Genomic DNA, 26533 nt, shown 5'->3' with positions numbered 1-26533 from the left:
GGGGAAGGTTGGAAAGGTAACAGCTGAAGGAGTCAAATAATAGACAAATTGATGATGGTAACTAAGAAAATATAAAAGGGACCCAATCTCTCTCTTAGTGATAAAGCTGTCTGAAGTGCAGTAGATCAATTTAGCCATGGCTGTTGTTACAAAATTGCTCTTGTTTGATGTTCCACAAGCAGATCATGCAGTTTCCTAGGAAACATCTTTTTTCACTTAAAATCTAATTTTCTTACAACACTAGAACTGATGAGTCACCCTGCCTGACTTTTCCTTACTTCCCCTTACCTATTAAAATAAACTCACCAGGTGGAAATCCAAGTATTTATTAGTCTTTGTCACCTGGCTGCTCGATTAACTCTTGTTCCTCCATGTTATCAGCATGGTTGATTCGACAAGCCAAAATTAATAGGATGAAAGATGATCAAAATTTGAAAGGAATTGTGTGCATTGATGGGACATGTTTCCAAAACTGGGAAGAATTCCCTTAATTTTTCTCTTATGTCCCATTATGAAACGCTGTAACATTGTATTACCAGTAACATCACACCACATTATTATTATTATTTACTATTTTATTATTGTTTTGTTAATTAGCTTATTATTGTTTTGTTTTTAGCTTATTCACTTGATTTACAGATGACTTTAGAGATACCAATGACAATTACTGCGAGAAAATAAATGCATGTTGTTACGTATTGCAAACCACAACCAAAATGGAAAAGCCTCAGTTCAGAGTTGCGATGTAGAACTTGAGGTTTGTGTGACAAGTGGCACTCATGCTGAACAGAAAAGTGCTGGAGCAGAGGTCAGCAGAGATTGGTGGCTGGAATTTTCAGTGACCAGTGAAATCAACAGAGCCTCCTGACAAAAAGGAAAATACTATAATTTACAGTTACCTGTTGTTTGTGCTTTGTATAAAATAATGGTAGTCTGCAGTTGCTTAATGAGCCCCTGTGGCTACATTATTAATAAAAGGTTGGTCCAGCAGAATACAGCTTCCATGAAAATTCTCCATGGGCTGCATTTCTTATTTTTTTCCACACGCAGTTGTGCCAGAATCAGTATTCCTGCCACTTCTCAGTGCCTCTGCTGCCTCAGTTGTCAGTGTACCATTGATGTGCCAAACTAGTGACTAACACTTGAAACTTTCAGCTGCTAACAAACAGCTTTCTGTTTAAAAGGGCAATATCTCTGTACTGGTAAGAGCATGACTCAGTGTGACTCTACCAGCCCTGTAGGAAGATGGGTAAAATAATTCCCTAACCTAACTTTGAAGTAGTGTAGCTTTTTTTTTTTTTCTTCTTCTTCTTCTTTTTTTTTTTTTTTTTTTTCTTTTTAAGATTTGGATGTATTTACTTATCATTTGATTATGTACTTGTATCTTACTGTATATCTGTTTGTACTCTGCTAGCACATGGCTTGTTCAGCTGCAGCTGGTGAGTGGGTGGCCTTATCATGTAAAGCTATGCATAAAGCTTAAAAAGCTTGGGAGGCTTGTCACTTGCATTGGCTTGCACTGGTTTTGGTTTCTGCTTCCTGAATACTAAAATTTAGATGGAAAGGAATAACCACAGATTTTAAACAGCAAAGTTTCAAATTAAGGTTTGAAAGCAGTTTCTCTAAATATCATTAGATTATGAAGTCTATTGAAATGGCACCTACATATCCGTGATCTGTAGACCCTTTAGAGCTGTTTGCAAATAATGAGACTTTTTCTTAATGAAGAGCTTTGCAGCTTCATTTCAGATGATTAATTCAATTAAAATAGGCCTTTCAAGCTGAATTTCAAGCTATTTATGATAGCTTTGAGGGTTGAAGGGACTAGGAGACTCAACTTCAGCAAAGCAGGCTACAGAACTTCAGCTGACATAAGCAGTAGCAGGGTTCAAGCCACAAATTTATTGTTCAGTTGCTGTGTTTGTTCCTGAAAAGACATAAGCAGTAAGCGGTATAGGCGGAAAGGTTGGAAGTGACCTAGGCTTTGCTGTTTGTTGCTCCAGTAGAGCAACTTCTACTGAGGTAGAAGTGAGATTCCAAGGCTTTTGTTCCCATCTACCCCTCTTGTCACTCATTTCACTCATCTAATGATTGTGGTATGTCACTGCGCTGGCTTCTGGTTCAGGTGTATGGCACTGTGGAGGCTAGGTATGTTTGGGAACCATGTAAAATACCAGTCCGATTTCTTTTATCCTGGTCAGTGACTCTTCATGTTCTAACAGTGAAGTGAGTTGAATCAGGGGGTTTGTTTATCACTAGAAATGTGCTAAATGGCTCTGCAGAATTTTCCTAAGCAGAGAATAAAGGCTTTTTACTGACCTGTGGGTCACCAGAGTGACCACAGTCAAAACCACTGATCCACTGCAGAATCGGAGTCCCCAGATCACAATCCACTGTCAAGGAAAAGAGCACAGAAAAGAGGATAATTTATGAAGCTTGTGGAAAACTCAGCACTTCCTGGGTTTCTGGTTCATACAAATCTTCTCCTTGTTTTGATTTACATGGGTCATCCTTGTGTGTTAAGATGAAAATGAAATTGTTGATTTTCTCCTCATTCCTCAGAGAAAATCATTCTTTTCGTGTGTTATCAAAATGTTTCAAGAGCTTGAGATTTGATATTGTAAGACATGCAGAAGTCTTCAGCTTCTGCAAGTTCAAGAATATTCAAATGTTGACTGATACCACACACCATGAATACGTGGGTGTAATTTTTGTGTATAGAACATATAAATCCTGTTAAGCCAATGCAGTCAATTAATGAAAATTCTCAGCCACTCATGCCTGTCTTTTTGCTTGCTCTGTTGTCAGGAAATCATTTAACCTAACACTAATGTAGCTCTTGCTGTCTGTGTATAATCTTTACCTCCTTCACATTGGTGTAGTGAGAAGTAATCTGTCCAGAGATGCTCTGAGATCCTCAAAGTAAAGGCAGACTTTGCTCCTATGTATTCAGTATTGCTCCTAGAGAAAAATGGAACTATGCTCAGTGTGCTAATGATATAATTATAGGGTCTTTCTTCCAGGAGTATAAGGGAGATATTAGTTATCATAATGTGCATGAACTTGGACTTCAATGCAATATTTATAAAGAAGATACAAATGGATTATTTCTACTAGATAGGGTAGGTCTTGGTGAAAATAACACGGAAAAAAACACTCAACAAATGTAACCTTTATGCTTATGAAAGTTCTATTTTTCTGAGAAAGGAACTCCTTTTTTTTTTTTTTTTTGAAGGTCTCTTGCTGTGTGGCTGTTTAAGTATTTGAAAGGTGGTTATTGAAATTGGATCTCTAGTTAATTAGGGGTAACCACAAATCCCATGCTGTTGTTTCTACTTCATGATTATATCAGCAGAATCCTACAATCAGTGAGATGCTGTAGGAATGCCATGGAGAATTCTTATCTACCATTTTGGATAGCAGAAAGACTTGAGATTTGTGAAAAACTTTGTCAACCAATTTGTCATCTGTGGCGAGGACTTTTCTTAACTGTTGCACTCAGACCACCTTGTCTCCTTTCTAATACATTGCTTGCATATGGAGTTTAAATTTTACTTTATCATATTTCCCACAAAATATTACATAAATATGGTCCCAGTTGAGAGAGAGCTATTTTTTCACCTTTTTAATTAGCCCTGTAAAGCTCTTTGAAAGGGTTTACAAACTTGGGTTATGCGGTGTCCTGGTTGCATAAAGTCTATTGCTTGTTTTTATTCATATGTATTCTTAAGAATACTTTGTGCATATGAGAATAGGTATTGATTTCTTGGCAGACCATGTTAAGCAAACAAAAACCCAAAGGAAATAAGTTTTCAAGCCTTTGTGACAGGTTTTGTTCCTTTTGCTGTGTTTAGAGATGAATGATTTGAGATGAAATGTAGGAACCTCAAAGAACTATTGAGATGTCATAAGTTTGTGCCAAGGTGAAGAAATTCGCGTATCTTTCTAGTTTTTTCCTGGAAGCAAATATTCTGGATCTGAATGACTGAGAAATTTTCCATTTTAAAATGGGTATGTTTCAAACTTCCTGCTTTTGTGATACTGTAACAATATATGTCAGAATTACTCTTCAAAATTTTGCTCTTGGCTTCACATTTCTTCCAGCCTTAGCAGGTGTAAGGTATCATGGGACACGATTTCACAGGAACAATATACGGACAACCTACACAGATAACTCTATCATAAGAGTACATTAAGGTTGGTGCATCAAAATAACTTTTAGAATTGGAAAATACCAAAATTAGGATGTCCTACCTTCTGAGGAATGACTTTAACCTCAGTGATGCTGTTTTAGTGGCATCCTTCTGTCTTGTTTTTACGCTTTTTATGAAAGTAAATGAATCCTCTTCCTTCACTTTCTATTCATCCTCTGATGTTGCCCTGACAGCCACAAAGGCTCTTAATAGAGATTGCTCTTTAGGCTGACCACACCGTGGCCTGGTACTAGAATAAAGTGTGGTTGTATGGTTGGACAAGATGATCTTGAAGGTCTTTTCCAACCTTAATGATTTTATGAAAGGAGCACAGCATCAGATCATCATTCCTGGCATGGATACCTGGAGAAGGTGAAGCAGTCTCCATGGGTTGGAGATCCGCCAGTGGCTGAGTGGTGTGCCTCAGAGGTTTGTTTTCTATCCAAGCCCAGGAGGAAAATGCACATTTCTGGACACTTGACCTTCTGCTCATTTTCTCCTTATTGTGTATCTGCCATCTCCTGTGCTTCCAGGCTGTCCAAGTCCTTTTTATGTCTATGCCTAGTAGTATGCAGAGCACCCATTTTTAGCTCTTCTGTAGAAATTTTTCACTGCTTGGTTCCTTTCTCCCTAGTCCTGTCTTGTTCTCACAGGTACAGAGATTTCCCTTCTGACACCCATGAGTTTCCTGTTGCCTTCACCAGGTCCTCACTGCTGGTTCCTTCTACTCTTGTAGGAAGTGTCCCTTCTTTGGCAGTTCCTCTCGTCCATTGAATCATGCTTCTGGTTCCCATTTCTCTTGTCAGCCTCTTTCCCAATAGCTTATTCCATTACCTTTCCTAGGGAGGCCTCTCTGGTATGATCATCAGTTCTGCAAGATAAATATTTACTCATTTATGAGTTTACATGTGTGGGTCAGATTTTACTGAATTTGGAGGTGATGAATATGAGAGACAAAACTTGAATTATTATCTAAACCATTCTGTTTCTACTAATGAGCTGATGTTGATTTTTGCTAGTTTTTTTCTTCCCCCAAAGTATTCCTCCACCTGTATCATTCAGAGATCTAAATTTTATGTGGAGGCTGCTCTTTGCGCCACCACTTGTCATTTGTTTTATTTCCCAGCCCAGATGGGATGTCTGGCAAATGACCTTTCCCTAAGGGTCTTTTCATTCCTGCTGAAGAAGCCAGAACTGGAATTAGAAGCAGCCTAACTGTCAGGGCAATGCCAAGCCCAAGTTAAGTGACCTATTAGGTAATGTGGCTTAACTGCTAGTATTTTTTCTCTTTATGGAATTGCAGCGAATGGATGGTCCATGTAGTACAGGATCCTTGCTCTGCTGCGGGATGCTGCCAGGAGCAAACCATAAGAATTCCTTATGGGTGCTTCCCAAGTGTCTAGCTGTTGGGTGAATGCAGTAACATATCTGAATGTCTGGTATTAACAAGGAATTTATAGCACAGGTAAATCGCCAACAAAACTTCCTGAATCTCAAGTGCTGACTGTGGTGCAGAAGCAAATACAGACAAAATTTTCAGGGCCGCCTTACTTCCCTCCTGCCACATGAAGCCTTATCATATCCAGCGTGACAATGCCTATCTTTCCTCTGAACCTCCTTCCAGGCACTGTGACTTTAGTCATGCTTTTCCTTGGGGAGACCTTGTAAGCTTGACACCTTAGTTATAGGCAGAGCATATGGAAATGAACTGCAACACAATAAGTGGTATGAAAATGGTTTTAAATTCTGACATTATCACAGGTTAACATTGTGGGGGGAGCTTTCCCTTAATTACACCCCAAAGGGAAAAAACTGCTGATACTAACGAGGCTGAAGCCATCTACTAAACCCAATGCCCTTTTTTTTTTTTTTTTTTTTTTTGTTCTAAAGTTTGGATATTTATTGTTCACAGGAACACTTCTTCACTTCTTAAAAAATTTAGGGTGGGGAGGAGGAGTGGGGGAAATAAAAAGCCCATGGGGATTTAGTTTGTTGCCTCAGGGGTATCAGTGGGAGATGTGGATAAGCATTGCTGTGAGAGGATGGGCTCCCAGCTGGCAAAAGCAGTCAGAGATCTGATTCCAGGCAGATTGATAGGCATTCAGGTGAAGCCAGACAGCAATCATTTGGATGCTCATCTATACTCTCGCACTTTGAAAAGACTAATTTTTGAAACCTCAACTGCATAGGACATTACATACCAGCTCTATAGGTTTCAAAGCATTACATTCACTTTGAACGTCTTCACGAGACCTTAAGTCAGCATGTTCTAGCCTTTATTTTGACCTCTGTTTCATGTCTCTTCACATATGAGGAAAATTTTTCCTGAATTTTCTGTGCTGTGCTGTTTACACCTTCCATTCCTCTATAATGCCACACAGTTTTTCTCCCTCTCCTCCAAATAGCAGTGCAATGCATTTTAACAAAGGTGTGTGTACTTTCCAGGGGAGTGCTATTCTATGGTCATTAGCGCTCAGTCCAACAGGTGACAGATGAGATTCCAGGAGTGACATTATCTTGGTGTTGTTCCTAATTTTGCATCTGACTGGATATATATTTTTAGGTAAATCTCTTCCATTGTTTTCCTGTCTATTGTTTGCTTCTCTTCCATGTATATTTCAGTATGAAGGACTCTTACCATAAGAACCACAAGGGACACATGAACTTGTCTGGTGGCTTAGTGTTGATTGGTCTGATGGTAAAGGACAACTGAGCAAAGCAAACTGAAATAAACAAGATTCATACGATGAACTCGGCTTTTCACAAGTTAATCTTTCACTTCAGATTCCTTTTTATCCCCCTGGAATTCAGATGTTTCTGCAGGTCTTTTAAAGCAATGTAACACTTAGCAAGCCCTTGCATGCAGGACAGAACTCATCTCCTGTCCCTGTAGGCTTTGCATATACGCCTGTTCTTGTTTTTAGCTTTGAATAGTGATTCTATGTAGATAAATTAGTTTTGTTCATGATTAGAAAAATTACAGCCTAACCCAAGTATGTGAAGACTCAGGCAAAGTGAAATTCTAAGAGACTTTGAAGACCTCCTGCAAAAGGGAAGGGGTGCAATGAAAGTAAGGATGACAGCTTTGCCTCTGCAAGAAAAGAGGCTGTAATTTATACAGCCTAAGTCACCAACTGCAAGATGCAGTCTTATGGAAGATGAAGGCATACATTTTTCTTCTGTGTTGTTAGGCTGTTTCTCAAAATCCTTCCTTTTGGGTTTACCCTGAGGTAAGAGATACAGACCAGGTCCTTTGTATCAAGGTCTGTCAGGAAAAATGTGGTGGTGGTGTAAGTAGCCCTGGACTTACTGATCCTGTCACTTTCACTAGCTAGCGCTCCTGTGCTGGGCTAAACAGCATTTCTGGAAGTAGAGATAGGAAAGCTAAATTTAATTGCTTCCTTTTATTTTCATAAAACTCAATAATTTTCAGTGAGTGCCTTTCTGCAAGCACTCAAGACTCTTTTTAATTATTTAGCAAAACATTTAAGTGTGTGCTTTGATCCACCCTATTCAGAAAAGCACTTAAGCACCTGCTTACGTGCCACTTAAAAAGGTTGAAAGAGATGCTTAAGTGTGTGCTGAATGGAGGAGCATTTCTAAGACAGGACCTTAAGAGGGAGGTGCTTGATTATAGCGATCAGAGATACAGATGCAGGTAACAAAAAGTGTCCAACCCTCTCTGCATTGTAAAGGCCTGAGAGCAGGGGGGATTACACAGCAAAGTAAATGCTTTCTCCTCTCTCCCCTTTGGGCAGATTTCACGAAGTCTTCAGCTGGTTTTGCCTGCAGATTGATTTTTTTATGTGAACATGTATAATTTCAATGTCACCAGCCTGGCGTCCCTGACACTGCAATCTTTTTCAGAAGCAATAAGCCATACAGTCTGATGCAGAAACAAGTCTCCATGGAGCTAATCGGCTTTGGTTTTTTGCTCTGTGCACTTGCTATTACTTCTTGCTATTACTTTTTTTTTTTTTTTTCCTTTGCAATGATATTCAAGCACTGGGTTAACTCTAACAGAACTATTTATTGACAAACTAATGTCATGAAGTTGCCTTAACAGCTATACTGTGGTAGTAACTTAAATCTTACTGTGGCAGAAGGACAAAAGATAAGCTCAGTGGCTGGAATAATTTTTGGAATAACCATATTATTCACAGTTTCTGTGTTTAAACAGTAAATGATTTTAGGAATTCTGTCCGGGGGGCACATCTCTGCCTTCATGCTATGCTCATCTCCTCAGCTCAGGGCCATGGAACACAATGTGCATTTTTATCCAGCCACTAAGCTGGTTGGAGCAAGTCACAGTAAGCCATGGTAAGGTGATACTAAACTTGCCTGTGCACATTTTGAACATGTGTAGTGCATCATATACGTTCCAGAGGGAGCTGTGGCGGATTTGGTGAGGTGGCACATATTTTAAAACATACTGGAGTGTTTATTCAAAATTGATGAAGAATTAATAAAGAGACTTACTGTCGCCAACTTTGTTCACAGTACGAACAAAATTCCTCCAAATCTGAAGATGGGAGAGGGAGAAAGTACAGGTTGCCGGGCCTACAAAGGAGACCTGGCAGCCTATCAGTAGGATGACTCCACCAGCTGAGACACTGCTCCAGAGTCCCCAGAACACCTGTGTATATGGAGCCACCTGTCCTGGGAGTGAAAAATATATCCTGAGTTCAAGGACTGCTAAGCCAGCAACACTTCTACAAGGGATCAGAGGAGTAAGACAGCTCTCCTCAATTTAATTTTTTTGCCAAAAGATTACTTAAAAACATCCAAACACCAACAACAAAAACAAACAAACAAACAAAAAAACACTACACAGAAAGTCATTTTGTTATTTTTACAGTACTGTGACTATTAGAATACACATAACCAGAGTCATGCATAATATCCACACCTAACTGCTTGCAAAAAACATATGTATATAATGTTGGACTGGGTGACAGTGATAGGTAGAGATATGCTCAATTATATGCTGCTTTGCATCCAGCTCAGAGTAGTAAGGGGTGAGGTGCCATATGGAGGTAATCAGGGACAAGCAAATCTTGTGGATGGACCTGGGAAGATTTTTTCCACTTTCACTATTCATTGTGGGCAGCAAACACTTCCCTGCACTTGAACTAATGCCACAGGTGTAGCATGCAGCATGAGCAAGGCCAGGATCAAGGATCCAAACCTGAACATCAAAGAAACATACTGGGTAAAATTCTCACATGATCTTTTGAAATTGGCAATTTGCCATGGATGTGAAAATGATATGTATTGGTCTAAGTAATCAAACTTTGGGGAAAATTCCTGTCAAACCTGATTACCAACTGATTCATGAGATGATGAATTCAACCATTTGTCTTAAGGAAATTTTGTGAGACTGGTGCACCAATTTATGCAGCCCAACATCTTCTGTCTAGCTGTGGCACATGCTGGTGCTGCAGTGGAAAGCATCAGAAACCAGGGCAGGGGGATTTTCAGTGCAATTAGTAGGAGGCTCAAACATAATAGCCTGTAAAAATGATGCAAACCAAAGATGAGTGAGTCTCCTCTTAAAGGCACTCAAGTTATCAGCACATCAGGTGCCAAGGACTCAATTTAGAAGTTTAATTTCTTGTTGATTGGATTTGTCAAATAGTCCCATTAATTTAGCAAACTCGTGTATTCAGATGGCATAGATCCCCTGTCCTGATGATCTTCTTAGATGTTTGTTTCAACACTCCCCAGGTGATGATAAATTTTCTGTGTTCCCTTACCTCTGGACTAGTCTTGTTATCCTTCAAATTACATTGTGCTGCCATCTTTATGTTTAGCCCTCCAGTATATTAATAAAGAACTATCATATCACATTTCAATATTTGTTTTGCTAAATTTGACAATCAGCTAATGTAACTTCATAACAGATGTTGTGTTTGTCTGTTCCCACAGCCAGGCATTTGGCATTTTCTTTATTGGCATCAGTGGAAACCTACTTTTACAACCATTGCTGGCTGTAGCTGATATCCCCAAAGAAATCACTACAATTTCATGCAGTGTTATCAATGCCTCTGTTCTTAAAAAATATCTTGCCTTATAAAAATATTCTGAAACCACAGTAAGCTTTTAACAGCTGTACTAGTGTAGCAAATGGTGGGCATTCACCAATTACCAGAGCAGCCAGATCTCTTCCCTTAAAGCCTCCAGCTGAGGAGTCCAGTCCCAGAGTTGTATCTTGCAGTATTTACGTTTGAAGTACGTTTAAAAGTGCATTTATCCATCCTTGAGCGGATAAATTTGTACCTTGAGCTGTCCGGGTCTACGCCTTCACTACCCTTTACTCTTTTAATTGTCTTCTGTATTGGAAGTGAAAGGGTTTGTGATCTTGCTCCATGTTCTACTGATGCTTCACAGCATCTAGTGATGCTCCCACACCTCTGGCTGCGAGACATGAAAGCTAAAATGAGAGATACAGGAATAGAAAATGTACATTTTATTGTTAAATGCTTTATTTATTGAAAAATACCACTCTGAGCTAACTGAAACTGGCTATGAACTCACTCATACTTTGCCATTCCATATCCAAAATACACCCTGAAAAATAATTTCAAGAGCTGGAATGGTTCATTCTTTAAAACTTAAAATTCTGTTTTGAAATGTAATTTCTATGTTCTAAAAAGAGTAATGCTTCCCTAGCTCAGAAAAAAAGTGGGAGGATTTGAAAGTTTTGATGCAGCCTTAAATGTTTGTTTTACAATGTTCTCGTTTTCACAAGAAAACCACACATTTTTCCTTTTGGGTAACCTGAAACCAAGCCCCACCAGCAAGTGGAAAACAATGGTATTTGTACAGCTTTAGTTGATATTAAACCACTCATATTTCTTGTCATGATAGCTGCGCAGAAGGTTCATAGGAACCTTGCTCCTTGTGCCATGTGTTTCTTTTTGTAACTTATACTTCTCTGAGTTAACTAGAAATAAATGCAACTCCTCCTTTGAAATTTCCTGGTTAGAAATTTGCCATGGAAACCCTAAATTTTGTCAGAGACTATGGGACTACTGAATGTCAAATGTCCACTTCAATGCCTTGTTGTTTTCTATGAACTTCAGCCAGGGCCAAGGCTCCTTTCCAGGGGAGTGGCACTGAAGATGTCACAGGACAGCCAGCTCCAGGACCCCCTGCCTGAATATTATTACATCAAGCATTACACTTGGTCAGAAAGTCTGAGTTGTAAGCCATGACCAGCTTCAAGATTGTTTATTTTCCATTTGTTTCTTCACTGTTGAGTTGTGAAATGTAGAATGTTCCTATAGTGATAAATTCAGAAACTAAGCAACTTGATAATCATAAAGAATAAAGATTGCATGGTAAATATTTATTTTTCTGGAACAAAGCAAATCTGTTTTCAGTTTCTGTCTGTAGCACTGCTTCCAGTGAGACTTTGGTCAATTCCACAGGTCATCCTGAGGTTAGTTCCAGTCAGCTGTAATGTCAAGAGAACAGCATTTCTCTTCTTCCACCTGTTGTGTAATTTATTACAAACTGTTTGAGATAGTAACTGTTGTTTGTTTGTTTGTTTGTTTGTTTTTCAATCCTTTTTTATAGTGTTTAGCCAAAAATTTGTGGGAATAATGATTTTTTTTTTGTCATTCTTAAAAAACAAAATGAATAAATAAAGATTGGGGTGTGTGTTGAAAATAAACTTTTCCCTCCAATATATTATAATGCATTATAATGCATTATATCGCCATTTGCCGAGGCGATCGGCTCCGGCGCAGACACGTTCTGCAGCGGAGCGGGGGATCGGGCCAGGCAGGGCTAATTTTTCCGGCATCGAGCCTACTTGAGAGAGCCGCCAGGGCCCGGCAGCCCTCGTCAGGGAGGCTGACGAGGCGTAGGCGGAGCCAGCAGCGCCCCCTCCCCAGCCGTTCAAAAGCTGCCCCTAGGGAGCGCGGCGAACAGGGCGTGGCGCGTCAGAAGGGAGTGGAGCGGCAGTTCGCGCAGGCAGGGCGAGCAGGAAGGGCAGAGCGCTGCCCCCGCCCATACGAACACCTCCTTAACGACAGCCGTTAGCTAGGCGATAATGGTCTCCACCAGGCACAGTGCGCTCTCCAGGAAGTCAGTACAAACCCAGACCGACTACCCGTTAAAAAATGCAGCCGTTCAGGTCACCGGATGCAGGGAGTGTCTGAGCCTGTTGCTGCCATCGGCGGGAGGCAGAGAAACTGCGTGCATGAGGTGCGAGCAGGTGGATGACCTGATCCACATGGTGGCGGAGCTCAAGGAGGAGGTGGAGAGGTTGAGGGATATCAGGGAGTGTGAGCAGGAGACAGACTGTAGGAGTAACTCCCTGCAGGGCCTCAAGGGGAGGTACCGAGGTGAGACTCCTCAAATGGGGGTGGATCCCCTGCCCTGTCGCTGTTGGGCAGAGGGAGGGGACCTAGGAGTTCAGGAGGAATGGAAACAGGTCCCTGCTCGACACTGCAGGTGATGCCCTCCCCTTCCGGCCCCACCTTCCCAGGTGCCCTTATGCAACAGGTTTGAGGCCCTGGAGCTTGAGAGACCGGTGGGCGAGGAAGAGGTAGCGAGTGTTCCCAGGAGGATGCCTAGGGCGAGGAGGTCGACTCCACGCCTCAGGACTGCCTCCACCAAGAAAGACAGGAGGGTTATTGTTGTGGGAGACTCTCTTCTCAGGGGAACAGAGGGCCCTATTTGTCGGCCTGACCCTACCCGTAGGGAAGTCTGCTGCCTCCCTGGGGCCAGGGTCAGGGACGTTGCCACGAAGCTTCCCAACCTGGTTCGCCCCTCTGACTATTACCCTCTTTTGATAGTCCAGGCAGGTAGTGACGACATTGAAGAGAGAAGCCTGAAGGCTATCAAATGAGACTTCAGGGGGCTGGGACGGTTAGTGGATGGAGTGGGAGTGCAGGTGGTGTTTTCGTCCATCCCTACGGTGGCAGAGAGGGGTACAGAGAGGACACGGAAAGCCCACCTGTTAAACACGTGGCTCCGGGGCTGGTGCCAACGCAGAAATCTTGGGTTTTTCGACCGTGGGGCACTTTACTCAGCACCTGGCCTGATGGCCGCAGATGGGTCCCTATCTTTTAGGGGAAAAAGGATCCTGGGCCAGGAGCTGGCAGGGCTCATTGAGAGGGCTTTAAACTAGGTAAGAAGGGGGATGGGGCTGAAGCAAGGATTGTTGGAGGTGTGCCAGGGGGAACAATGGCAAGGCCGGGGGATAAGGCAATGGCCCAGCTGAAGTGCATCTACACCAATGCACGCAGCATGGGTAACAAACAGGAGGAGCTGGAAGCCATCGTGCAGCAGGCAGGCTATGACTTGGTTGCCATCACGGAGACGTGGTGAGACCAGTCTCATGACTGGAGTGCTGCAATGCCTGGCTATAAGCTCTTCAGAAGGGACAGGCAGCACAGAAGGGGTGGTGGTGTGGCTCTCTATATTAGAGAGTCTTTCGAGGTTGTAGAACACGAGGCTGGGAATGACAAGGTCAAGTCCCTTTGGGTTAGGATCGGCAGGGACAACAAGGCTAGTGTCCTGGTCGGGGTCTGCTATAGACTGCCGAACCAGGATGAGGAGACAGATGAGGAATTCTACAGGCAGCTGACAGAAGTTGCGAAATCGTCAGCTCTTGTACTCGTGGGGGACTTCAACTTTCCTGACATATCCTGGAAGCACAACACAGCCCAGAGAAAGCAGTCTAGGAGGTTTCTGGAGAGCGTGGAAGATAGCTTCCTGACGCAGCTGGTTAGTGAACCTACCAGGGGTGGTGCCCCGCTAGACCTTCTCTTCACAAACAGAGAAGGACTGGTGGAGGATGTGATTGTCGGGAGCTGTCTTGGGCAGAGTGACCACGAAATGGTGGAGTTCACTATTCTTGGCGAGGCCAGGAAGGGGACCAGTAAAACCGCTGTATTGGACTTTCGGAGGGCTGACTTTGAACTGCTCAGGACACTGGTTGGTGGAGTCCTTTGGGAGGCGGTTCTGAAGGGCAGAGGGGTCCAGGAAGGCTGGGCGCTCTTCAAGAGGGAAGTCTTAATGGCGCAGGAACAGTCTGTCCCCACGTGCCCAAAGACGAGCTGGCGGGGAAGAAGACCAGCCTGGCTGAACAGAGAATTGTGGCTTGATCTTAGGAGAAAAAAGAGGGTTTATAATCTTTGGAAAAGTGGGCAGGCCACTAGGGAAGACTATAAGGGTGCTGCGAGGCTGTGCAGGGACAAAATTAGAAAGGCCAAAGCTCATCTGGAGCTCAATATGGCTACTGCCGTTAAAGATAACAAAAAACATTTTTATAAATACATCAACACAAGAAGGAGGACTAAGGAGAATCTCCATCCTTTACTGGATGCGGGGGGAAACTTAGTTACAAGAGATGAGGAAAAGGCGGAGGTGCTCAATGCCTTCTTTGCCTCAGTCTTTAGCGGCAATACCAGTTGTTCTCTGGATACTCAGTACCCTGAGCTGGTGGAAGGGGATGGGGAGCAGGATGTGGCCCTCACTATCCACGAAGAACTGTTTGGTGACCTGGTACAGCACTTGGATGTGCACAAGTCGATGGGGCCAGATGGGACCCACCTGAGGATACTGAGAGAACTGGCAGAGGAGCTGGCCAAGCCACTGTCCATCATTTATCAACAGTCCTGGCTATCAGGGGAGGTTCTAGTTGACTGGCGGCTAGCAAACGTGACGCCCATCTACAAGAAGGGCCGGAAGGCAGACCCGGGAAACTACAGGCCTGTCAGTTTGACCTCAGTGCCAGGGAAGCTCATGGAGCAGATCCTCTTGATAGTCATCACGCAGCACTTGCAGGGCAAGCAGGCGATCAGGCCCAGTCAGCATGGGTTTATGAAAGGCAGGTCCTGCTTGACGAACCTGATCTCCTTCTGTGACAAAGTGACGCACTGGGTGGATGAGGGAAAGGCTGTGGATGTGGTCTACCTTGACTTCAGCAAGGCTTTTGACACCATCTCCCACAGCATTCTCCTCAAGAAGCTGGCTGCTCTTGGCTTGGACTGGCACACGCTTCGTTGGGTTAGAAACTGGCTGGATAGCTGGGCCCAAAGAGTCGTGGTGAATGGAGTCAAATCCAGTTGGAGGCCAGTCACTAGTGGCATTCCCCAGGGCTCAGTACTGGGGCCAGTCCTCCTTAATATCTTTCTTGATGATCTGGATGTGGAGATCGAGTGCACCCTCAGCAAGTTTGCAGATGACACCAAGTTAGGTGCGTGTGTTGATCTGCTTGAGGGTAGGAAGGCTCTGCAGGAGGATCTGGATAGGCTGCACTGATGGGCTGAGGTCAACTGCATGAAGTTCAACAAGGCCAAGTGCCGGGTCCTGCACGTGGGGCGCAATAACCCCAAGCAGAGCTACAGGCTGGGAGATGAGTGGTTGGAGAGCTGCCAGGCAGAGAAGGACCTGGGAGTGATGGTTGATAGTCAGCTGAATAGGAGCCAGCAGCGTGCTCAGGTGGCCAAGAAGGCCAACAGCATCCTGGCTTGCATAAGAAACAGTGTGGCCAGCAGGGCTAGGGAGGTGATCGTCCCTCTGTATTCGGCTCTGGTGAGGCCACACCTCGAGTACTGTGTTCAGTTTTGGGCCCCTCGCTACAAGAAGGACATGGAGGTGCTCGAGAGAGTCCAGAGAAGGGCGACAAAGCTGGGGAGGGGCCTGGAGAATAAGTCCTATGAGGAGCGGCTGAGGGAGCTGGGATTGTTCAGCCTGGAGAAAAGGAGGCTCAGGGGCGACCTTATTGCTCTCTACAGGTACCTTAAAGGAGGCTGTAACAAGGTGGAGGTTGGTCTGTTCTCCCATGTGCCTGGTGACAGGACGAGGGGGAATGGGCTTAAGTTGCGCCAGGGGAGTTTTAGGTTAGATGTTAGGAAGAACTTCTTTACTGAAAGGGTTGTGAGGCATTGGAACAGGCTGCCCAGGGAAGTGGTGGAGTCACCATCCCTGGAAGTCTTCAAAAGACGTTTAGATGTAGAGCTTAGGGCTATGGTTTAGTGGGGACTGTTAGCGTTAGGTCAGAGGTTGGACTCGATGATCTTGAGGTCTCTTCCAACCTAGAAATTCTGTGATTCTGTGATTAAAAACAAGTGACTCATGTTGACATGAGTTGTAAGAAGTATACAAATACCTAAATATTTTAGGTATATATAAACATTTCTAAATCTGAAAATTAAGTTCAAATTAATATTGATCAAAAGAAAGCTCTCTAGGGAAATATTTTTTTTTTCTAATATGAATGCCTGAATCATTAACATGCCTCTTCTCCTAGAACATTTTTCAAGATAGGGGCACTTTTCGCTCCCAAATTTGATGCAACTTTTTCCAGCATAGGTGGCCCATGGAATATTGAAAGGAACACAAGATGCTCTGTAGCAGTGTGAGATACTCATGTTACCACCTCTTAACCCGAGCCCTTCTCTGTACAAACATAATCAGGACTTGGAGTGCTTCCTGCTGAGGAGGTCTGGGAGTTCAGGACCCATTTCTGAAGCCTTTTGGAAAATTGCCTTTAACTTTGCTAGTGATTTCCTGTGTGTATACCTACGTATGTCATGGCATGGCTTGAGCACTGAAGTAATAAGCAGCTATTGACTTCCACCCCAATGTCTGCTTCACTGAGCAAGTGTTTGTCAAGGGATCGATGCAACGTTAGGAAGCACCTGACTCCCAGCTAGGGCAGCGCTGCCTGTGGGGGTGACTTCTTACTGCTAGCTGCAGGTATTTTGGTGTAGAGGGGACGTCTGGGGAAAGGAAATGGAATATATGATGGCTGGAAGTCAGGAGGTCTGTCTTTTAATTATTTACATGTAAGTCATTAAAAACAAACAAACAAACATCAATTTTACCATTTTATTTAATTATGATGGATTTTGTGCATGCTTAGTTTAGGATGCATTGACTTTTAACCCATTAATATGTCCCTTTAAATAATAAATGCAACAAGCTCATTGCAATATTAACACAAAAGCTAAAGTCAAGGGATGCAAAAGCTAGTATTGTAATAATAACATTCTCTTTGCCAGGATACACAAGTCAGCATGGCCCGAGTTCAGCCAAAGATGTGACCAAAATACTCAGAGTGAATGTAAACTCCAATTAAAAGTCAAGGAACCACAGCTCCAGCTGCTCTGAATCAGTATAATTCCACCCAAAAAATGCCAGCATTGTGACAGCTTATATATTTTGGCCCCCCAGGCTTGGCTCAGTTAAAATCTGCAATTAAAATATGGATGTGGACACTTTGAGAGAACAGCCCTGCAGCATTCTTGGCAAGTGGATGGACAGATAATACCCTGATACAGAAATATTTCTTGGACATATGCTTAAATCCTGTTACTGACAAATTAATAGTGCATTTACATCCACAGGAAACAATGCCATTCTGAGCCCCCACATTCTCTTCTGAGCATGGACTGAAGTTTTGTTTAGCTTATATTTTTCAATGTTTTGAGGGAGATGCATTTCAAAACATTAATTTTCTCTGTTGTTCTTGAGGAGGCTATTATTTTTGGATGCTTATTTCTTGCTCTAAGATGGAGTTTCATGGCCCTGTATGACTCCTCCAGTGCATCTGTTAATGGCTGCTGACATACCACAGCCTCACACACATATATGCTAATGAAGTTGTTCAGGGTTTATGTGCAGACACATGCAAGAGAGCAGTACCTGGCTTCTGATGTGTGAAAAAATAAATAAATAAATAAAAAATTCTGCTTTTTCTTTCTTTTCCTTTCTCCCTCTGCTGTACTAGTGTTGGGCTCAAGTGTGCCCACACAGTGGCTGCAGCAGGAATTCTGCAGCATGCTATGAGATCTAGTTTGGGTCCCCATTGCAAAGGGGTGAAGTTTTTGAGAAGACCAGGAAATGCAACCGGTGATTCTTCATCTTTGGCTGAAATATCCGGTGACTCTGCCGTGATGTATGAGCAGAAAGGAAGAACTTAGCTCCTGTCAGCAGCTTGGAGCAAATCCTGCTGGAGCCTTATTTTTCAAAATGCGCACATATTTTTGGTGCTTTGTTGATGGTTGGGTTTTTCTAAATCTATTTAAAGCCTTATTGTCTTTTGTGTCTACTTGAGCCTCTTATAAGTACAATAGGTGGGTCTGTGGCACAGGAGCCATGTATATTTTTGATCCCTCCACTTTCCAAAACACTAAGGAGGAAGGAAGAATAGTGGTGTGTGAACAATGATTTTTCTAGACTCAAAGCCATAAACCTGTGCTATCAGACGGATGCTGATGACACTTCCTTCCTATCAACAGTTATTGGACCAAGAACTCTATTAATACTCTGTACTAGTAGACAAAAGTTTGTTGTTGTTGTTGTTGTTTGTTTGCTTGTTTGTTTTTTTTTTTTTTTTTTTTTGTTAGTTGAAGTAATTAGTTTGTTTTTTGTATGTTGAAGAGGCTTAATCTATGTTATGTCGAGCCCTAAGCAGATTAATTCGCTTGTGGAAATCAACAGAATGATTTGCTGTGTGGCCTTGTTTCTCTTCTTTCTGCCTCACCTCCTCACTGCTGTCCTCTAGAAACCTGTATTACTTCTGAAAGTTCCTCTGCTGGTAAATTCTGTTGCTACAGGGGTATGGATTCATTTGGGAACATGCACGCAGGTTCCAAAATCATTTTCAGACCAGAAATGATGATGCTGGATGCAGTTTCCTATTCACTTTGTGAATAAGGGAAATAACAAATAGATTCAGAAATTTGAGATGCCAAGCAAAACTGCCTGAAAGCAAAAAGAAACAAACAAGCAGCAAACATGAAATAGGAATTTGGTCTAGTTCTTGAAGAAGAAATCACAACGCAGCTATGTCTTGTAGCTAACTGTTTATGAACTATTTTGCTATTATGACCCCTCTTCCCTCTCCCCCCAGGGGATGTCACTGTATTTACTTTTTCATTTTTTTACTTTAAACGTGGTAGTCCTTTTTCCTTACACCCCATGAAAGCAAAAAGGATGTCATCTTGGTTGCAAATCCTCTGTATTAGAGCCAGCTAAATTCTCACTTGAAATTTTAGCTCTAAGAGTAACTGTTGTCTTACCCATAAGCTGAGAAATATCCTCCAGGTTTTGTTAAACAGTTGAAAGAGAAGCCGGGCCCTGTGGTAGGTCCTTGCCACTTACCACAGGCCACATCCATCTTTGCACTGCACATCCTCTGACCAAGCGCGTCCAGGTGTTTCAACTTAACACACACAGGGCTGGTTTATAGAATAAATATCAGAAGTAAAGCTGATGAATGGAGTAAATTTTTAATATAAACTGGTATTGTTACTGCATATTTTCAGGTAAAGGCATATCCAGTGTTATATATGGAGTGGTAATTCGTGTTGGGAAAATGGTTGATATTAATAAAGAAGGGGGAGATTTGGGAGTGTGACCATGGGGGTTGGCCACAAAAGGTATACTTATACCTTTTGTAGGTATAGATATTACAAGATTCAGATTGAGCTGAGACTTCATTTATAACACCAGGAAAGTTAATGGGAATGTTATATCCCCATTAGTTGGCCTTTTCAAGGCCAACAGGGCCTGGGTCAAAAGGCACATTCAGGTCAGCAGGGGGTGGAACAGCAAAGGCCTTCGATGGCTGTAGCAGCAGAGGGGCCCATGGCGTAGCAGTCGGATCAGTAAAGGAGCCCGCAGCTCCCTCACTGTCTGGCAAACCACACGTTTCTGACTGTGGTCCCACACGGCTCTTTAAGGCCTCAGAGATTGCTCGCCAGGTGCCGAGCAATCCCACTGCAACCTTGTCATTTCTAGTTGCAGAGTCCCACACCTTGACATCAATTTGGTTCCATGTTTCAGGCTCATAAACTGTCCAATTGTTAATAAGGAGAATAAGCTGTAAGGTTGCCAGGACAGTTTTTGTTTCTAAGGGCGTATGATTCCCCATAATGCACAACTGCTTACCAGCGAGAGGCAGTTGTGTGTGCGGCTCCGCTTCTCTCAGCTTGAGCTTCTTTCCAGCTCCGGTGCACCTGTTTCCAGTGACTTTCAGTACAAGCTTCTCTGAGCAGTTTGCGGAGTTTGGCTGAACCTATCTTCATGAGGCGACCAATGTGCCTGTTCCCGTCCTGGTTTCCATTCTGCCAGCCTGTTCCTTTTCATTCCTTCTTTCTGCTTCTTTACTGATGACATAACTTTATCACATCGTGTTGCCTTCTTTTTCTTTTTATCTTGAGGGCAGGCTCCCCTCTTATACTCTTCTCTGCACAGCAGTTCTTTTCAAAACAACTTTTCATTGGCCAAACAACTTTGAATATAACAACAACAGCAAACCCCCAGAAACTTCCATGCCTTAATGGCTGGAGAACAAGAAACCAGAGACTGCATGGAGTCTCCTGAATCACCCTTCTTTGTTCCCTCTAAACTCCTTTATATTCCTGATGGCCTCATCGTTAAGAGCCTAATGTTATCTCAACCCCGGGACCTTTCCAACCCCCATGGCCACACTCCCAAATCTCCCCCTTCTTTATTAATATCAACCATTTTCTCGACACGAATTACCACACAATATATAATAGGGATAAAGCGAAAATGAGTCTGCAAGTCAAATTAAGTGCAAATTGGATTTCTTTGTAGTCTGCGTAGGGTATATCTGTGCACTTTGTATTTGGCTTTGTTTAGGTTCTTTGAAACTTTGTCATAAAAGTCACAGATACTCTTAATTTTAATGCTACAAAGGGACCGAATATCCAGTAGAGGGAGCAAAGGCTTATTAACAATAAACCCATTGGCAAGAACTGTGCGACCTTACAGGATGATTAGGAAGGAAGCAAACATGCTCTGTGGTGCTTCTGTCTCCCTGAGGAAAGGTAGAAAAGGTGAGAGATGGAGTGTTTGCAAAGTTAGGAAAGGGAAAGACTTGTGTGTTATTTTCAGACTTGTTCAAAAATTTTGAAGACCCAGCCCCATAAAAAAAAAAAAAAAAAAAAAAAAAAAGCCAATGGCGGGGGGGTGGAAGAAGAAAAAAATATATACAAAATTTAAGAATGAGGAACAGGTTCATTATTTTATTATTTTAATGCCTGTAATGACTTTCATCTAATGCTCTCAGAGCTTTGTGAAATGTGTCTTGGCTTCTTTGTAATCAGCTTTCTGAAAACAAAAGAGTACATAGCTTTTAATCCCTGAGCAGTTTGCAGTAAATGTAAAAGGATAGCAAACTAAGTATTTGCAAAGTATTTGCACTTGATGGGGGAATTCCAGTTGGGGCCTGTTAAGCTTTATATTGAGGATGAAAAGCAGTGAGGAAGCTTTTAGTTTTTTTTTTTTTTTTTTTTTCTGTCCCTCACTGAACACCTCCTGCAGTTAGCTTGGTTTGGAACACCTGAAAGCTAAGAAGAGAACACCTGAAAGCTAAAACTCTGTAAAGAAATAGAAGTCTCTCTATCTGTGCACATGCAGACAGACTCCTAGGCATCCTAGGAGTCATGAAATCAGATAAACTGGGCCTTCAATAACCTCTCCAGTTTCCTTGTGCATCCAGTTCAACTTCTAGTGTGTACCATCCTGTGTGTCTGTGTTTTTGGCCATGAACACATTTGTATCACAGAGGGTTGTATAATAACAATTTGCTGTTAATTACTATCTAAAATTGCCAGTCATTGTAATTTCAGCATGATCTTGTTTATAGGTCACAATCAGTCATGGTGGCCAATCCTGAATACTTCGGAGGAAAAATAAATGAAAGGGGAGGGGGAGGGGAGGAGGGGATAGAATATGCATGTGTTTTGGGGGCCTCTTCTCATCTACCTTTTTCTTATTCCCCTTCTCCTCTTCTACCTGCCATTCTGCTGGTTTGCATGTAGATTATGGTCCTGTAAATTGAGGTAACAGTTTCAGAGCTGGCTAGCCCCTGCCCTAAGCCTACCTCATCATCTCTGGGACAGCTGAAGATTTTTGTTGGTGAGAGGCTGGACCACAGGCATTAAAGAGTACATTTGGTATGCTTTCAAAGGGCTAGGCACACTCATCCCCATCCCAGAGAGCTGGGGAGGAGGGAACAGGCAGAAATATAGCAAGAAAGAAGAAGGCTTGCTGACGCGAATCAGGGTTTAATAAGCTGACCACCTGCTCTTGAAATCCTCATCTGCAAGATATTTGAGCCTATGAATTCAGACATGACAGTTACAGGCTTTCAGCTAATCTTGCTGTCTGCAGCACAGTTACAAAGAATGTGACCTCAGGAATAGAAAAGATACCTCCTGGATATCCTGGCAGAGCATGTTAATAAACATTTTAACAGCAGCAGTGCCTGCTCAGCAGGCTGTAAGTTAGGAAGCATATAAAATCACTTTTTAGCTCTAATATTTATATACATAAATTTCAGGTTTGGGTTCACTGAATCCTCAAGTTTTCACTGGTTATATGCAGCGTAAGGGAAGAGAAGGAGGTGTGTAAAACAACATGATCTGAAGAATTGTACCTGTGTTTCTGGGAAGGACAGCAAGCATAAGACAGGCATTCTGCAGAGGAAAAAAATGAGCCACCATGGAGTCCCTTCCACTGCTCTGTTTTGACCTTCCTTATCTGTCTTCCTCCAAGTCTGTCAAAAGTGAATCCTTTCATCCAAATTAACAGTGTGGCACAGGGCTCCCCTCTGCCCTGTTATCAACAGTGCTGGTGGTGCCCTCATTCTTACACAACATACTCTCAACTCAAATGTCTTAAGAGAAGCTCCAGCTTATATACTTGGTTGTATTTATTGAACCAATGGAACAATGCACCAACAAAGCCTTGCTAAAGAACTCACAGAGTGCCTTGTCCCAATAGGAGAGGTGTTGCTTCATGTTGTGGAGTGTAGTACATTCCCTACTGCTTTATTGGTAAAACTATTGGTATGGGAAGTCTGATTCTGCTCATCCCACCTGCAGAAAACATGACACCTAAGGCCAGAAGAAAAGTAAAGTCCTTGTAAGGAAGACTGGAATACAGCATTCAGAGCAAGACTTGTATTTTTCCCCACATTGTGCATCAGAAAGTTACATTTCCTCAGGCACAATTTTCCTTGTTCAGGAACATAAGTCCTTATTATTTCCTTATTTCTTAAACTTTACAAATCAAACTGGCAACACTACAATTTTCTGATTGAATAGGAATGTCGGCTATGTGATTTCTCTCCAGGGGCTGATGGTCTTGAATCATTCTTGCATTTTGAATGTTGCAGTGTCAATGAGCTTTCTTAATCCATGATTTCTGATTCTCTTTTGCATTTGCATCTTCCCCTCTGCTTGTGTTGCTCTCAGTTCAAGGGCACACAAATACAGGTGTACCACTAATGTGTAACTTATTTTCTTCTAAGTGAAGAACATAATCTGAGACTAAAGCAGGATAGAGATCAGAAAGGTGAACAGAGGGGAACAGGTCAGACAGAGGGGAAAGAAGTTCACTTTACAGCTATCCTACAAACACCTTCTGTGACTTGGAATACCCTACTTAGATCAATATCCTTCATACCATTTATGTGCCTAAATGGTGGTTTTCATGGCCTCACAGACTGCTCTGTGATTTGATGTTATACAGAACCCCCTCACTCCATTTTAAGATGTGTTTAGTTATATTGTCTTCATTACTATTTAAAAATCTTGTAGCTCTGGGGGTTGGACACATTTCTCTAATCCACAACCCAACCCTACTTTAGTAAGTTTTGTACTTATTAGTTTTAGTACCAACATAGTTCTTTTGATTAATTCTTTTCATTCCCTCCTGTCCTTTCTCACTTCTTGGTATAGTTCATAGACAGGAATCATATCTCCTTTAGCCCTCACTGGTATGAGTGGTCAAGGAATTATACAGTATTTTAGGCAAAGTTTCATTATTTCCCTATGTAATGATGTCTACCACTCCAAATTTCTGTTGGAAACCTCTGTCATGGTCACATTTTATATATTCCATTAAAGCAGCTCAAACTGTATTTGTATTACTTTTGTATTAGAAATGATCACTGGACATACTTGTATGGCTACTGCGAGTGAACTTGTGGTGCCAAATGGTCACTCTACACATGTCCAGCCTTTGAATTAAATAATTTAGGGAGCCCATCACTGACAGGTTTTGTTTCCTGACAAAAATCATTGACATGATTTTCCTACCAGGTACCCTGAGTGAAGGGTTCCAGGTGTGGAGAGGTTATGTAAATAAAAGCCATTCATACCACACACCAGGGAGCTAAATTAAAAATAGCATTTTTGCATGCTGCATTATTGCAGACACAACATATTTCTTTAATGCATCATTTAAGATTCTGTAGGATGAGGTAGCACTACATAAATGTTGATATGCAGTTGGAGAGTTTGCTGTGCTTATGAGTGATGAGCCTATATACAAAATTATGCAAATGAATGTCAATGAGGTCTTTAACACTCAGATCATACCTCTTAAATACCATTGTCTGGCGCATGTCACTCATTCTGTCCCACTGAAACACTTTGGTACCAAGTCTCAGTTTGTTTGTTTTTTTGTTAGGATTGTGGAAGACTAGGCTCTACATCTGAGGATGGTATAGAAGGGATGACATCTTGTGTTGAGGGAGAAAAATGTTCATTCTAGTCAAAAAGGAAGGTTGCATTTTTTTTTATTATTATTATTATTTCTTTGTTTATTTATTCATTCATTTCAAACTGAGGCTGTTTCACGTTACTCAAAGGCATTGAGTGCTAAAGTCCAAGCTGCTTGTTAACCAAATCTAGAAGAGGTCTTTCAAACAGCCTTTAAACTTTAAGACTCTTGAGACTGATGGACCTGCAAAATATGTGCAGACAAGCATGGAGAAAACCTAAGTCAAGCCTTCCTATTCTCATTTTTCATTGCTATTATGCACCCTAACTTATAGCACAGCAGCCCCCTGGGATAAGCTTCTCAGCTTCTGCATTTTCTTTTAGCTCAGCTCACGTCAGTGAAATGGTGGTGATTTATACTTAGCTGAGGATGTGGCTTCCCGAGTTCAGAGGGGCTATTGCAGAATATTGGGCCCAAAGGTGTTTTCTACAGGATTTTACTTAAGCTAATGCCTAAAGCAAGACTGCGGCTAATTAAGGAAGGATTTCTTTGTCTAAGCCCTTTTCCTTAAGAAACACTGTAAGCAGCGTGCATCTTGTATTTGACAGAAATGTAAAAAAAATGACAGGGGAGTGTTTATTGATCCCACTTACTGTATATAGCAGAGCAGACACATTGGCAATACTAGTCTATGAGTTTGGCTGATGCAATCCTGAGAGCAGAAAACGTTTTAATAGCAATAAAGCATAACCTGAGCTTTATTGCAGATGCCAAGTTTATTGAAGTGTGACACAAAGAAGGTTATTGGGGTGTTACGGTATATCCACAATGTATAAAATAAAGCCTAAAACAAAGTAAAGATATTTTTCAGTTTCCTTTGTTTGTCAGATCACCCGGAAAAAATCCTCTTTTCCAAGAAAGGGATACTAAAAGCACTGATGGTTTCTTCTAACAATAATGTTTAAATTCAGGACCTCCACTTGGATTAAATATGTTTAAAATGTTGGCTGGTTATTTAAGTTTTGGTGGTGGTGGTGGATTTTGTTTTGTTTTCTTTTAGAAAGGAAAGCATACTTTGTGTGTGTGTGTGTGTGTGTGTGTGTGTTTGCTTTCATTGGGATGCAGAAAACCTCCTGAGTCTGGAAGCAGGGGACTAGACTTTTAGTTTGATCCAGAGCCTTGAGTGGAGCTAGCCATGAAATATGGGTCTGGATTGTGATCGCAAATTTCACATTTAGATCCAGTGCTTTCCTGTTCTTTTCCTCTTATTAAAGTGTATAAAATAAGTATGTTATAGTTCATCAAGCCCTGGCAGTGAAATGCAAAGAATAAGCAGTATTTTTGCACTGTCTTTTAGCACATTAGGATGATTGTCCTGCATATTGTCTTTGGAACAATTAAGAAGAATATTCTGGAAATTAGTTAACTTATCTGGAATGTAAAATGATCTTTTATTCAATTTGAGAGGAAGAAATGAGGTGTTGTGCAAGTAATCTCAAAATACATCTCTGAACTGTTGATCCCATGGCGTGCTGTGATTGCATGAGGTTGTTTAATTGGATATGCTGATCGGAGTTCACTGTTTACATGTACACAGCTATTTTGGAGAGAGAGCTTGTTAATGAAAGTAGAAGAAAAACTTTAAAGAAAAAGCATATTTGGCATTTAACAAGCAAGAGATTTGCTCTCCTTATTAAAGTCATTATAACTGAGCTCAGGAATTACACATGCACTAGGGAATTACTTGAATTAAGTTAATGAAGTTGTACTTTATTAGGTGTGAGGGGCTTGATTATTCCATTAGTAGTGTGATACGCTGGTGCCCAAGTTCA

The sequence above is a fragment of the Netta rufina genome (genome assembly GCF_964035555.1).
Source record: "Netta rufina genome assembly, chromosome: 2".
Classification (NCBI taxonomy): Eukaryota; Metazoa; Chordata; class Aves; order Anseriformes; family Anatidae; genus Netta; species Netta rufina.
This window is presented reverse-complemented; position numbering follows the sequence as displayed.